General features: G+C 67.2%; 1 protein-coding gene across 1 annotated transcript in view; it reads right to left on the reverse strand.

Annotated features, from left to right (window-relative positions):
* Window positions 1-235, reverse strand: part of IPMK (inositol polyphosphate multikinase) — a 37,625-nt gene that overhangs the window by 36,441 nt on the left and 949 nt on the right. The gene's annotated exons all lie outside the window — the stretch shown is intronic.

Raw genomic sequence — 235 nt, forward strand, 5'->3', positions numbered from 1 at the left:
GCGCGTTTCAGCGCTCCCCGGGGTTGGCCCCCCGGCGCCACGGGCTCCCGGGAGAGTTGGGCGACCGCTGCCGCGCCCAGGGTGGCTGGGGAGGCCACCCCTTCCCTGCATCCACTCCCTGCCGCTCCCACCCCACACAGAAACGATAGTCAGGACAGGCAGCGCCTTAGAAGACGCGCCTTCAAAACACCCTGCAAGTTCATCCTAGCCCAGTGGTTCTCAACCTTCTGGCCCT

The sequence above is a fragment of the Myotis davidii genome, unplaced genomic scaffold, assembly GCF_000327345.1.
Source record: "Myotis davidii unplaced genomic scaffold, ASM32734v1 scaffold1187, whole genome shotgun sequence".
Classification (NCBI taxonomy): Eukaryota; Metazoa; Chordata; class Mammalia; order Chiroptera; family Vespertilionidae; genus Myotis; species Myotis davidii.